Here is a 14,886-nt window from a genome sequence, read left to right on the forward strand (position 1 = left end):
TTCTCTCATATCGTCGCTTCTTAAAGGTAAGGACTTTGATCCTAAACTTCCAGGGTCAATCATTAAAATCTCTTCTTAGCCTATATATTAAAGTCCCTTGCCTTTTTTGATTAGTGGGATTTCCTGGGCTTCTTGAACATGGTTGGAAAACACACAGTGATGTGCACAGGTTTCACTCTAACATCACATTTGCTAACATCAAATTAGCCCATTCATGCTGCTTGGCAATCCTGTTGTTTTCTGAGATCATCACCCTCTGTCTCTCCAGAGGACAATTTCATTCTTTTTCTTTTCTTCTCAGACCTCCAAATCTCAGCTGATGCCCTCCTTCCTATTTTTAAGAAAAAATTTGAAAAACCAGAAAGGAAATTCCATAAGCTCCCATCATTATACCTACGCACTTACCTGTGTCTGTGCCCACGTAATTTCATGTCTCTCACCCTTATCATTGGTGAACAAACTCTCCATGAATAGCCTATCCATTGCTGTCCAACAACAATGTTGAACATCGCTCTAACAGTTTTAAAGCTTCTCTATACATGGGCAATTTCCACCAATCATATCCACTAGTATAAAAGCTGCTTCTACTTATCCATTATTAGATAAAAAGAAAAAAACTTCTTTGACCCCCATTTTGTCTTCCAGCTATTTCCTTATTTCTTGACTCCCCATTACAACAAAACTTCTCGACTGCTTTGTCTATGCTCTCCATCTCCAATTTTACTCCTTCCATTGAATGGACTTCGGCCAGGTTTTCACTCCTAGGAAGGCATCCAAATTACTCCTACCAACATCATCAATGACATCAACATTGGTAAGTCCAGTGGTCCTTTCTGGTGGTTATGTAACTTGATCTTCAGCATTTGGTGCAGTTGTTTTCTCTCTCCTCTTGAAACACATTCTTCACTTGGTTTCTAGGACACCCTATTTGCCTGGTTCCCTCCTTCTCAGGACCCTTTTTCAGCTCTTCACCTTCCGTCTCTGAATATTGAAGTTCCCTCAGGCTCAGTTCTGGTATTCAGCTTTTCTACTTATACTCACCACTTAGGCAATTTCCCATGCCTCATGGTGTTACCAAATCACCAGGTGTTCAGTCTAGGTCCCATTGCTTGCCACACAGAAAGCCATTCACTAAGGCAAGAAGTATTGCCAGGGAAGAATGTTTTATCTGGGTGCTGCAGCTGAGAACAGGAGATGAGTCTGAAATACGTCTCCTCAATTGACTATAAAACTAGAAGTTTATAGAACAGATGAGAAATGTAAGCATGTGTAGGAAGACAGGAATTAGAGAGGGGTAAGGAGAAAGGGTTGTTGACTGACAACTGATTAGAATAAGAATCTTCAAACCAGTGCAACATTTGTACACACTTTGCTTTCAAATACACACTTGAAGGCCCAACAGTGATAAAAGGGTTAGAATAAAAATCCACTAGAAAGTCTCACTTCTTTTATTACTATTTAATCCAAGTGAAGGTCATTTAATTTTAAAAATAGTGAACACAACTAAAATAATTTGGAGCAATCCTAATCAATATGATTTTCTGAAGGACAAGGTCACTCTTTCTTAGACCTTTGTACCCATATCACAGTTTTCCTCATTACCTAAAGGAAAAGATCTGAGACCAACTCAAATTATTGATTGAATTGAATTACTTTCAAAATAAACACCATTTACACATTTCTACTCTCACCTACTTTTCTGAATAACAGTGAGATACCAGAACCCTCATCCATCATGATTGTCTCACCAACAACCTGCTTTCTGTTGACCAACTCCTCTTCCTTATCCTTCCCTAATTCCTATTTTCCAGCACATGATTACATTTCTTCCTTGCTCTGTAAACCTCTACTTTTAGTTGGCTGCAGAGACAAGTTTGAGACTGATCTTTCCTCTTCTCAGCTGCCACACCCCAATAAAGCCTTCTTTCCTGGCAATGCCTGTTGTCTCACTGATTGGCTTTCTGTGCAGTGAGCAAGATGGCCTAGACAAAATCCTTGGTGTTTTGGTAACAATTATTTAAAATATTGCCTTTCTCAGGGGCGCATAACCTTTTCTATATGATGAACCCCCTTGGCAGACTGGTAAAACCTATGAACTCCCTTCTCAGAATAACATTTTAAAATAAAATAAAATATATAAGATTTAAAAGGAAACCAATTATATTGAATATGTATATCCAAGTAGTTCTTTAAAGGTTCAATAATAATAGATGTGCTTTACCAACACATTAAATAACAAGATCTAGCAGGGGTCTAAATAGCCATGGTAATATTGAATTCATAATGAACATAAATAATATTTCAAGAAATTATAGCAGCTATCATGTAATACAAAAAAAATCTGTAATTTCTATCGGTTCCAAAGTCACAACTCTTCTAATGCTGTGGTATTTATGCCTGGTGTCACAAAGGAAGGATATGCTAAATTTCAGTTAGTCATTAATGAAGATGAATATGTAATTTATTTCCTCATCTGAGTTCCCACCCCCATTTGAATTACCATGGGTTCATAAATTTACCCCCTGTTAATAACTCATGATCTATTGATTTGCTTATGTCACCCAAATTTGTATCTGCTGGATTGCAAACTTCTATATTCTGCCATCTACTTGGCACCTCAGCTGGATATCTAAGAACCATCTCCAACTTAACTTGCCTCAAACCAAATTCCTGGTTTTCCTACACAGCTGCTTTGTACTTGGGAAAATTGCCTTGCTGGCCCTTTCAGTGCCAAATTGGTCATAGGGAAAGGTTCTCATTTCTTATTTCATTTATATTCAATTTTTCCAAGACCCTACCCCTATTCAGAAGGAACAAAACATTCCAGAAATGTCCCCTCCACCCAAACTGCTCTGCTGTAGTCTTTCTGTTTTTAGTTAGTATCATTCCACCAGGCCAGGTGGTAAAATCACACTCCCTGCAGTCTCAAGACCGGAATCTGACCCAGGGGTAAATCCTGACGGCTCTCTCTACCTTCAAATTATATAGAGAATCTGGCCACATCTCACCACCCTAATGCCACCATCATCTCTTCCTTGGATTGTTGTAGGAGCCTCCTAACTGTTGCCTACTTGAGTCTATTCTCAGTGTGGCAACCAGAGGGATCCTGTTAAAATGTGGGTCATGTCATGGCACTCCACTGTTAAAAAGTCATCCTAAGCCTTCTCATCCCACTTAGAGTAAAAATCAAAACCCTCCCTTGACTACACAGTACCCTTTCATCACCTTTGACCTCCCTCTACTTCCCTCCCCTAATTTGGCCCCTCCTACTGTATTAGCCCCACTCTGTTCTTTGAAGCCAGTAGGCATTCTTCTGCCTCAGTGCCTTTGCATTTACTCTTTCCTCTTTTTCACATTTACTTTTCCTTCTGATATTTACATGGCTTCGTCCTCAGATTTCTTCAGGTGTTACACAAATACCACTTTCTCACCACAAACTCTTCTTGATCCTCAACTAAATATTCCTTTTGCCTACTTTCTTTTCTTTCCTTGACCATTGTCATTATCTCCCAGACTATTTATTTTGCTCATTTAACCTGCTTATTTTTGTCTCCACTACTAAAATACAAGCTTCTTCACAGAAAGTATTTTTCTGTTTTCATTCACTGTTTGTTGTGGTTTGGATCAGTGTTCCTGTCCAAATCTCATGTCGAATTGTAATCCCCAAGGTTGGAAGTGAGGCCTGCTGGGAGGTGACTGGATCATGGGGATGGTTTCTCACAAATAGGTTAGTACCATTGCCTTTAGTACTGCATAGTGTGAGTGAGTTATCATGAGATCTGGTTGATTAAAAGTGTGTGGCACCCCTCCAACCCCCTCTTAGTCCTGCTCCTGCCATGTAAGAGTCTGGCTCCTGCTTTACTTTCCGCCATGAGTAAAAGCTCCCTGAGTCCTCCCTAGAAGCAGGTGCTTCCATGCTTCCTATAAAGCCTGCAGAACCCTGAGCCACTTAAACCTCTTTTCTTTATAAATCACCCAGTCTCAGGTATTCTATTATTGCAATGTGAAAACAGACTAATACTCTATTGTGTACCAACCACCTAGTAAGCATTTGATAAATATTTGTTGAATGAATCCATGGATGTGCTGTCTTATAGACATACAATGTGAACCTCATGTGTAGTTTAAAATTTTCTAGTAGCCACATTAAAAATAAAAAGAACATATATGAGATTGACTTTAATAATATAGTCTACTTTACTTAACATAGCCATATTATGTTTACAATCCAGTGGGTATTTGACATGTATAGCATATTTGAATTCACAGAAATGCTTGATAGCTACATGGAGTTAGTAGCTACTGAATCTGGACAGTGCAAATCCAGAGGAATCATTTTTATGACTAGTGTCATGATTAAGTAGGCTGTGGGTAGGACTGCCTGATTTTGAATTTAGATCCTCAAACACACACACATACAGATGTGATATTTCACTCTCTCCAAGTCAGTTGGAAGTAATATTAGTAGTTACTTTATAGAAGTGTTTTTAGAATTAAAAGGCATGATTTAAGTAAAGAGGCCAGCACACAGTAAGAACTCAATAGGAATGAACTATTATTAATATGGCTGAAATGGTGAGTTTTCAATCTCTAAAACCCTTGGGGTTTTAAGTAAGACCTGGGAAACCATACCTTGCCTACTCTTCTATGCTAGAATAATAAAACAATTGCAACACAAACCTTTTAAAAAAATTTTTAGTATGTATGTCTTTTAAAAAAAAATTTACTTTAAGTTCTGGGATACATGTGCTGAACGTGTAGGTCTGTTACATAGGTATACATGTGCCGTGGTGGTTTGCTGCACCTATCAACCTGTCATCTAGGTTTTAAGCCCCACATGCATTAGATATTTGTCCTAATGTGCTCCCTCCCCTTACCCCCCACCCCCCCGACAAGTGTGTGATGTTCCCTTCCCTGTGTCTGTGTGCTCTCATTGGTCAACTCCCACTTATGAGTGAGAACATGTGGTGTTTGGTTTTCTGTTCCTGTGTTAGTTTGCTGAGGATGATGATTTCCAGCTTCATCCATGTCCCTGCAAAGGAGATGAACTCATTCTTCTTATGGATGCATAGTATTCCATGGTGTGTATGTGCCACATTTTCTTTGTCCAGTTTATCACTGATGGGCATTTGGGTTGGTTCCAACTCTTTGCTATTGTAAATAGTGCTGCAGTAAACATACATGTACATATGTCTTTATAGTAGAGTAATTTATAATTTTTGGGTATATACTCAGTAATGGGATTGTAGGGTCAAATGGTATTTCTGGTTCTAGATCCTTGAGGAATCGCCACACTGTCTTCCACAATGGCTGAACTAATTGACACTCCCACCAACAGTGTAAAAGCGTTCCTATTTCTCTGCATCCTCGCATCTGTTGTTTCCAGACTTTTTAATGATCGCCATTCTAACTGGCGTGAGATGGTATCTCACTGTGATTTTGATTTGCATTTCTCTAATGACCAGTGATGATGGGCTTTTTTTTCATATGTTTGTTGGCCACATACATGTCTTCTTTTGAGAAGTGTCTGTTCATATCCTTTGCTCAATTTTTAATTTTTTTTGTAAATTTGTTTAAGTTCCTTGTAGATTCTGGATATTAGACCTTTGTCAGATGGATAGATTGCAAATTTTTTTCCGATTCTGTAGGTTGCCTATTTACTCCCATGATGTTGAGGCAGTAAGTAATAGTCTACCAACCAATAAAAGCCCAGGACCAGACGGATTCACAGCCAAATTCTACCAGAGGTACAAAGAGGAGCTGGTACCATTCCTTCTGAAACTATTCCAAACAATAGAAAAAGAGGGGACTCCTCCCTAACTCATTTTATGAGGCCAGCATTATCCTGATTCCAAAACCTGGCAGAAGCACAAAAAAGAAAATTTCAGGCCTCTATTCCTGATGAACATCCGTGCAAAAATCCTCAATAAAATACTGGCAAACTGAATCCAGCAGCACATCAAAAAGCTTATCCACCACGATCAAGTCGGCTTCATCCCTGGGATGCAAAGCTGGTTCAACATATAGAAATAAATAAACATAATCAATCACATTAACAGAACGAATGACAAAAACCACATGATTATCTCAATAGATGCAAAAGAGGCCTTCAATAAAATTCAACACTCCTTCATGCTAAAAACTCTCAATAAACTTGGTATTGATGGAACATATCTCAAAAAGAATAAGAGCTTTTTATGACAAACACATAGTCAATATCATACCGAATGGGCAAAAGCTGGAAGGATTTCCCTTGAAAACTGGCACAAGACAAGGATGTCCTCTCTTACTACTCCATTTCAACATAGTATTGGAAGTTCTGGCCACAGAAATCAGGCAAGAGAAAGAAATAAAAGGTATTCAGATAGGAAGAGAGGAAGTCAAATTGTCTCTGTTTGCAGATGACATGATTGTATATTTAGAAAACCCCATCATCTCAGCCCCCAAACTCCTTAAGCTGATGAGTAACTTCAGCAAATTATCAGGATACAAAACCAATGTACGAAAATCACAGGCATTCCTGTATATCAATAATAGACAAGGAGAGAGCCAAATCATGAGTGAACTCCCATTCACCATTGCTACAAAGAGAATAAAATACCTCTGAATACAACTTACAAGGGACATAAAGGATCTCTTCAAGGAGAACTACAAACCACTGCTCAAGGAAATCAGAGAGGACACAAACAAATGGAAAAACATTCCATGCTCACGGATAGGAAGAATCAATATCATGAAAATGGCCATACTGCCCAAAGTAATCTATATATTCAGTGCTATTCCCATCAAGCTACCATTGAGTTTCTTCATAGAACTAGAAAAAACTACTTTAAGTTTCATATGGAACCCAAAAAGAACCCATATAGCCAAGACAATCCTAAGCAAAAAGAACAAAGCTGGAGGCATCATGCTACCTGACTTCAAACTATACTACAAGGCTACAGAAACCAAAACAGAATGGTAATGGTACCAAAACAGATATATAGAAAAATGGAACAGAACAGAGGCCTCAGAAATAACACCACACATCTACAACCATCTGATCTTTGACAAACCTGACAAAAACAAGTAATGGGAAAGGACTCCCTGTTTAATAAATAGTGCTGGGAAAACTGGCTAGCCATATGCAGAAAACAGAAACTGGAGCCTTATGCACCTTCCTTACGCCTTATACAAAAATTAACTCAAGATGGATTAAAGACTTAAACGTAAAACCAAAAATTATAAAAACTCTAGAAGAAAACCTAGGCAATACCACTCAGGACACAGGGATGGACAAAGACTTCATGACTAAAACACCAAAAGGAATTGCAACAAAAGCCAAAATTGACAAATGTGATCTAATTAAACTAAAGAGCTTCTGCTCAACAATACAAAACTTTTATTGGAATTAATGGAGGTGATTACACTAAATTATACTGAAAAGCCCCAATGCAAATGTGCACAAACACGAATGCTACAAAAGATTGTTCCACTGAACACTTGGAGATTAATCGGAATCCTTACTCCTGTTCTCTCTGTTGCAACTCAAGTTTCTCACATGTCCAGTTGCTCTGGTGTATGCTTGTTTATGATGGGGCTAGTGAGAAGAGTATTTTCCAAAGAATATTTTGCCAAAGAGTGATTGGTTTCACAGGTGTATGGGATATGTCTAAACTCATCAAATTGTATACAATAAACATTTTGCTATGGTATGACTGCTTATATCACCTCCAAAATTCATGTTGAAACTTATTCCCCAATGCAATGGGATTACAACATGGGAACTTTTAGGAGGTAATTAGAGGTAATTAGTTACCTCTTTTAGGAGGTAACTAATCCCCTCATGGATAGGATTAGTGCCTTATAAAAGGACTTGATGGGGCAAGTTTGCCCCTTTAGTCCATTCTGCCATTTGAGGATGCATTGTTTGTACCCTCTGGAGAAATTAGCATTCAAGGAACCATTTTGGAAGCAGAGAGCAGCCCTCACCACGCACTAAACCTGTTGACACTTGGATCTTAGACTTTCCATAACTGTGTGAAATAAATTTCTTTTTTCTTTTTCTTTTCTTTTCTTTCTTTTTTTTTTTTTTTTGACGAAGTGTTGCTCTTGTCCCCAGGCTGGAGTGCAATGAAATGGCACGATCTTGGCTCACTGCAACCTCTGCCTCCCGAGTTCAAGTGATTCTCCTGCCTCAGTCTCCCAAGTAGCTGTGATTACAGGTGCCTGCCACCACACCCGGCTAATTTTTGTATTTTTAGTAGAGACAGGGTTTCACCATGTTGGTCAGGCTGGTCTCCAACTCCTGACCTCAGGTGATCTGCCCGCCTTGGCCTCCCAAAGTGTTGGGATTACAGGCGTGAGTTGGCGTAACTGGCTTCTATTATTTCGAAGTTGCTCAGTCTCAGGTATCTTGTTATAGCAGCATGAATGAACTGAGACATATGTGCAACTCTTTTGTCTATCAATTGTACCTCAATAAAACTGTCAATTTAAAAAGTATTTGTTGATAAGTGAAATATGAGCAATGTTTTCCCATCTTTAAAGTCATGTCAAAAAATAGGTCATCATTAATATTCATAATATGATCACTGTTCTTGGATAGTTACTAATATAACCAACTCCTTTGACCCCAAACCAAAGCTAATCATAAAGTGATCCTGCAGGAGAATTAGCTATTTAAATGTAGGGACAAATATACTTCAATAATCAATTTGTGGTTTAAAACAAACTTCCTGGAACTTATGCATAAAGACTATTGCTTTAAATAAGTGACTTTGAAAAAAATGTATACTTCATTCCTCAGAGGTTTACATTACATGGCCGTGAGGTGGATCAATCATCCATCCATCCATTCATTCATTCATTCGTTCGTTCGTTCATTCATTCAGTATGCACTTACAATGAGTCAGGCACTGTTCCAGGCATTGGAGATCCAGAGCTGAGCAAAGCTGGTGAGGTATGTGTTTTTCTTTGCCTCACAATCTAGTGGAGAAAAGGGGAGAGTGCAGATAATGAACAAGATTGAGATAACTGCTGTAAACGCAACGAAAAAGAAGTGAAGCAGGAGAGAGCCAGGGTGTAGGAAACCAGCCAGGACCCAGAGAAAGAACAAGGATAAGAAGGGAACCCAGGCAGGACATGACCATCGGAGACAAAATAAAGGTCTGAGCATCACAACCCTACCTTGGTTTGAAGTCCTTGGAGAGTCAATGAATGAAGACAAGAAGGGAATGGACTGGGTCTGCCATGTGGAGATGGCCAGAACCTGAGAGCTGCCAGAGATGAGGTGTGGCCGAGCAGGAACAGCAGCTCCATGCAGAAATAGGATGTGCAAGGGGCCCAGTGCTGTGGCTCACGCCTGTAATCCCAGCACTTTGGGAGGCAGAGGCCTGTGGATCATGAGGTCAGGAGTTTGAGACCAGCCTGGCCAATACGGTGAGAACCTGTCTCTACTGAAAATACAAAAATTAGCTGAGTGTGGTGGTGGGTGCCTGTAGTCCCAGCTACTTGGGAGGCTGAGGCAGGAGAATCGCTTGAACCCAGGAGGCAGAGGTTGCAGACAGCTGAGATTGTGCCACTGCACTGGAGCCTGGGCAACACAGCAAGACTCCATCTCAAAAAAAAATAGAAAGAGGATGTGCGAGGAAGAGTTACATAAGTAAGCCAAAAATGGCCTCTGTATTTGGACCGCTGGGCTGTCTACCAGTTCACAGCAGGCTGAGATCTGTTAGCTCAAAAGCCTACCAACAGCAAACTCAAGCTGTTACACATCCAGTTGTTTTACACATAGCCCCAATAAGCATATTTTTAGTTAATTAAAACCTGCTTACTTTGCACACCCCATGAAACTGTGCCCACCATCTACTAGCCATACACAAGATAAATCCTGAGACTATAAAGATCCCAAGCAGCTGCTTGCTGCCCTCTGGAGCTTTCTGACCCAGAGCCTCCCTGCTGGACTGCTGTGTGATGTCACCTAGATGTGTAAACCCTCTCTCCAATTGCCCTCTCCCCTGGGAGCTTCATCCCCCCAACTCCTTCTAGTGGCCCTTGCACTGTAGCCTCTGGACAGTCACATGCTGTGAGGGACTTGTCCTTCCTGGAAACATGTCACAGTGGTACCCAAATAAGGCTTGTGTGTGTGTGCTGCTTCCATCTTTTGGTCGTATCTTTTTTTTCTTCATCTTTTAAGCTCTGGGGTACATGTGCAGGATATGCAAGTTTGTTACATCGGTAAATGTGTGCCATGGTGGTTTGCTGTACACATCAAGCCATCAACTAGGTATTAAGCCCAGCATCCATTAGCTATTCTTCCTGTGCTCTCTTTCCCTCAAAGCCCCAACCATGACAAGCCCCAGTGTGTGTTGTTCCCCTGCATGTGTCCATGTGTTTTCATTGTTCTGCTCCCACTTTTCTGTGAGAACATCCAGTGTTTGGTTTTCTGTTCCTGCATTAGTTTGCTGAGGATAATGGCTTCCAGATCCAACCACGTTCTTACAAAGGACATGATCTTGTTCCTTTTATTCCATGGTGTATATATACCACATTTTCTTTATCTAGTCTATCATTGATGAGGATTTGAGTTGATTCCATGTCTTTGCTATTGTCAATAGTGCTGCAATAAACATACACATACATGTATCTTTATAATAGAATGATTATATTCCTTTGGGTATATACCCAGTAATGCGATTTCTGTGTCATATGGTATTTCTGCCTCTAGATCTTTGAGGAATTGCCACATTGTCTTCCACAATGGTTGAACTAATTTACACTCCCACCAACAATATAAAAGCATTCCTTTTTCTCTGCAACTTTGCCAGCATCTGTTGTTTCTTAACTTTTTAATAATCACCATTCTGACTGGTGTGAGATGGTATCTCATTGTGGTTTTGATTTGCATTTATCTAATGATCTGTGGCGAGCTTTTTTTTTTTTTCCTTGTTTTTTGGCCACATGAATACCTGCTTTTGAGAGGTGTCTGTTCATGTCCTTTGCTGACTTTTTAATGGGGTTATTTTTTTTCTGGCAAATTTGTTTAAGTTCCTTGTAGTCTGGATAATAGACCTTTATCAGATGGATAGATTGTAAAAATTTTCTCCCATTCTGTAGGTTGTCTGTGTACTCTTGATAGTTTCTTTTGCTGTGCAGAAGCTCTTTAGTTTAATTAGATCCCATTTGTCAAATTTCCCTTTGTTGCAATTGCTTTTGATGTTTTTGTTATGAAATCTTTGCCTGTTCTTATATCCTGAATGATATTGCCTAGATTTTCTTCTAGGGTTTTTATAGTTTTGAGTTTTACATTTACGTCTTTAATCCATCTTGAGTTAATTTTTGTATAAGATGTAAGGAAGGGGTCCAGTTGTAATTTTCCGCATATGGCTAGCAAGTTCTCCCAGCAACATTTATTACATAGGGAATCCTTTCTCCATTGCTTATTTTTTGTCAGATTTGTTTAAAATCAGATGGTTGTAGGTGTGTGATCTTATCTGTGAGTTACCTGTTCTGTTCTGTTGGTCTATGTGTCTATTTTTGTACCAGTACCATGGTGTTTTGGTTACTGTAGCCTTGTAGTATAGTTTGAAGTTGGGTGGCATGATACCTCCAGCTTTGTTCTTTTTGCTTAGGATTGTCTTAGCTATTTGGGCTCTTTTTGGTTCCATTTGAATTTTAAAATCATTGTTTCTAATTCTGTGAAGAATGCCAATGGTAGCTTAATGGGAATAGTATTGAATCTATAAATTGCTTTGGGCAGTATGACCATTTTCATGATATTGATTCTTCCTATCCATGAGCATAAAATATTTTTCCATTTGCTTGTGTCCCCTCTGATTTCCTTGAGAAGTGGTTTGTAGTTCTCCTTGAAAAGGTCCTTCACTTCACTTGTTAGTTGTATTCCTAGGTATTTTATTATTTTAGTAACAATTGTGAATGGAAGTTCATTCGTAATTTAACTCTGCTTGCCTGTTGTTAGTGTATAAGAATGCTAGGAATTTTTGCACATTGATTTTGTATCCTGAGTTATTAAATAATTGGCTGTTGGTGATTGACTCAAATGGAGCATCTCTCCTTTCCCCTGGGGATTAGGGGTGCGGCTGAAAGTGCTACACTTTGATCACATGGTTGGTTCCTCTGGTGACCGGAGTAGCCTTCATCCTGAAGCCATCCGGGGGCTCTGTCAAGAATCATCTCATTAACATAAACTTAGGTATTACTGAAAGGGGCTTGTATGAATAATGAAACATGTTTCTATCACCTCTGTCTACCCAGGAAATTACAAGGATTTAGAACCCTGTGCCAGAAACTGAGGATGAAGACAAAATATACATTTCTTTTTTTTGTTTGTTTGAGACGGAGTCTCACTCTTGTCGCCCAGGCTGGAGCACAGTGGCGTGATCTCAGCTCACTGCAACCTCCGCCTCCCGGGTTCAAGCTATTCTCCTGCCTCAGCCTCCTGAGTAGCTGGGATTACAGGCACGCACCACCACGCCCGGCTGAGTTTTGTTTTTTTTAGTAGAGATGGAGTTTCACCATGTTGGCCAGGCTGGTCTCAAACTCCTGACCTCGGGTGATCTGTCTGCCTCGGCCTCCCAAAGTGCTGGGATTACAGGTGTGAGCCACCGCGCCTGGCCGAAATACCCATTTCTTATTATCATCACATCACAGTGCTCCAGTCTCTCTCTTTTGTTTTATTATTTTCCTGAGATGTGTGTGTCAAAAACTGCTTCAATGTCTTCCTGCCCCAGTCGCTGATGGTGCTCATCTATCCACCAGCTGCTAAACATCAAGAGTTCCTCAGAAGCACATTGTGACGACTTCTGGGATCCAGAACTTACTTAAATGTGCTGAAGGAATACATTGAACAATAATGGCCTATCAAAAACCTGTGTGTGTTGGGGGGGTGCGTGCGTGTGTGTGATTGGCAATGGACAAGGGATTGTATAGGGTTCTGGAACTGACTCATTCCACTCTGGAATGTTGTTGAGATTCTCAGGTAGGTAAATATTACTTAGGGACTCATGAAGCCTATAATGAAATCAAATGATGTCCTCTTCTTACTTCCTCAGATAATCCAGTACCTCTTGAAGCCTGGGACTTTCTCTCAAATTTCACATCTACTACTTTTTATCTAATCGAGTAACTCCCAAGAAAAATTGAAAATATCTATATATATATTAACAAAAGTATAAAATACCAGTACATTGTATATGTTATGGGTATATAGCATATATAATTTCTATATGTATATACTTATATGATTCACAGTACTTATGCACATAGTATACAATTTTTTTGATATGAATACGTGTGTGTGTGTGTCTCTCTCTCTCTATGTGTGTGTGTATATATATATACACATATGTGTATACATATATATACACATATGGAGAAAAAAGTGACTACATCTTGGATGCCAGTCCGCCATGATGACTTTTGATTAACCTGTCCTGTGGGTGCTTCCTGATTTCTACTTTATTTACTGTCCTTAGTGTAAGAATATGTACTCGCTATAAATACTGCCTATAGATCAAAGCTCCCCTAATGCGTGCACAAATTATAGGTTATGCCTCATCTAGCACTCTTGCCTGTTTTGGAAAGTGGCCCTTAATTGTCTTGCACACAGCGTGTATTCCCTTTCCCTGTGGTCTGGGAGTAACTGGTGTGGAGGTCTATTTGTCTTGCAGCTGTCTAAGGCCACATTTTTGTGTGTAAATTCCCCTAGTAAGACACTCTTTACCAACAAACTGGATTCGTCTGCCTCATTCTTTGGTTTCTCGGCTCCTTTCTCATTTGGGTGCTGCTTTGCATATACAGCCTCTTCAGGGAACAACATGACCGACTAGGTATTAGTATGTTTATGATTCTGATGGGATTCAAGACATACTATCCCAAAAGATGGTGCTTTGGCATATTGCATATATTAAGCTGAAGAAATCTGATAAAAAGCAAGTGCAGGAAGGACTCTCTGATCCTGCTCTGAGCAGGTCATAAGATTGTGAAAGTTATCAGTATCAAGACAGAGACACTGATGTCAAATCCTAACAAAACGGAGCTGGGAGGCCATGAAGGGGGAGACCTCATGCATGGGACCCGTGCAAGAAATTCCACAAAATCTCAGGGTACCTGGTAAGGATATTATTCTAACAATTATTGTTTCCACTGATAAGCTAATGTTAATTTCTGCAACAAGCCCCTATAATCAATGGTCTTTGTTTCAAAACAGTTTACATGGACTTCTTTTTGTCTTTAAAAGCTTCCCCTTGCTCCAACATCGATGTGCCTATCATCTATCATGGCACACGTAGCCCAGATTGCAATCCTCTGCTATTCCTGAATAAACTCTTTGCTTCGGAAAGTCAGTCTTTGTTACTTATTTTAGGTTGAAAAGACCATTAAATGAGAGGTGTCCCTCTCTACACCCAGAGGAAAAAAAAAAAAACATTCTTATCTCTGAAGAAGGACGGATGCTGAGAGGAATCTGAATAAACAGGACTTGCTCAGTCTCCCCTGGTTTACTGATCTTAGCTCATACCCCTATTTGTCCTATCATATTTTCTCACAACTTTCTACTCTTTATCAAACATAGTATAAAAACACTCAGGGTTAACTGCTTCTTCTGGTCTTCACTTCATTACAAAGGCTCTGATGTCATGTGAAACTTATATTAAATAAATATAAATTTATTTAATATTTAATATTTTTAAATATTAAATAAATTTATTAATATTTAATATTTTTCTTGTTTTTCTCTTGTTTATGTCTTTTATTACAAGGGTCCAATCCATCTACATCAGTTGGTTGTTTCGAGATTACAATCTACTGGCTTATTCAGTTTTTAAAAAATTACCTTTAAAAATACAAATTGGTGTGTCTTTGTGCAGAAAACTTTGGAAACAAAAT

The sequence above is a fragment of the Chlorocebus sabaeus genome, chromosome 4 (assembly GCF_047675955.1).
Source record: "Chlorocebus sabaeus isolate Y175 chromosome 4, mChlSab1.0.hap1, whole genome shotgun sequence".
NCBI lineage: Eukaryota > Metazoa > Chordata > Mammalia > Primates > Cercopithecidae > Chlorocebus > Chlorocebus sabaeus.